Raw genomic sequence first — 997 nt, forward strand, 5'->3', positions numbered from 1 at the left:
CATGTATCTGCAAGAACAAGTGTGTCTGAATTTGGAAGCAGCCGAAGCAATACCTGCAGCTAGTAGAATAGGGAGTAAACAAATTTCTTGTGGTACATGATTATCGTGCTTCTAGAATTCAAGTTCCACCTCCACCTGGTGGGTTGATGCAAGGAAGCATTGTCATATACGTTTCCTTCGAACCGTAGAAAGTAACTAGTTGATTCTCCTCAGTCCAGCCATTTTCCCTTTCAATCATGCCTTGTGAATCCGTCACTTACCTCAATGCTGCATTTGGTTCGGTTACGGTTTAGAGATTTGATACATCCGAATTGACCATAAAGGATAAAGGACCACTTGATCAAATCGGTTTGATTTTTACACATTTTTTCAAAGTCCAATTACCTGAAATTTGGGTTGGTCTAGTGATTACAATAGTAAATGATTTTGATTTTTGAACACTAACTTTTTGTACTCTTTGACAACAACTATTTTAACACACTTGGATTTTAATGTGATCTCAACATTAAACTTTTCACATTAAACAAAATTTGATGTCCATGAACATATTTTGAGTGTAGAAATGTTGTAATTCAATTTTTTCCGGGCAGAAGGCTAGTTTATTCCAAACAAAAAAACTAAGATCTCTGTATAAAGACTCTGATAACATAAAGTTTGTCAGCATTTTTCCACAACAAATCAAACGTAATTAATTTGTCAGCTAGTTGCCACTATATGTTAACATTTAATGACAGCCATAGATTTGATTTCCCTTCTCTCTTGCCCAAAATGGAATCAAAAGTTCAGTAGCTGCAACTATTTTACCCAAAATATGTTTTATTTCTGAAAGGGGGAAATTAAAACAGGAAGGTAATGAAATTTGTTCATTTAGCTTGAATGCTGCCCCGACCGGTAGCCACACTCATTTTGTTGAACAAGAACTGCAGGCTTTATTCGGTCTAGAACTAGAACAATATTGCAGTCAATTCTAAAATTAATTAATATGCATCCTCTCTGG

The sequence above is a fragment of the Arachis ipaensis genome, chromosome B06, assembly GCF_000816755.2.
Source record: "Arachis ipaensis cultivar K30076 chromosome B06, Araip1.1, whole genome shotgun sequence".
Taxonomy (NCBI): domain Eukaryota; kingdom Viridiplantae; phylum Streptophyta; class Magnoliopsida; order Fabales; family Fabaceae; genus Arachis; species Arachis ipaensis.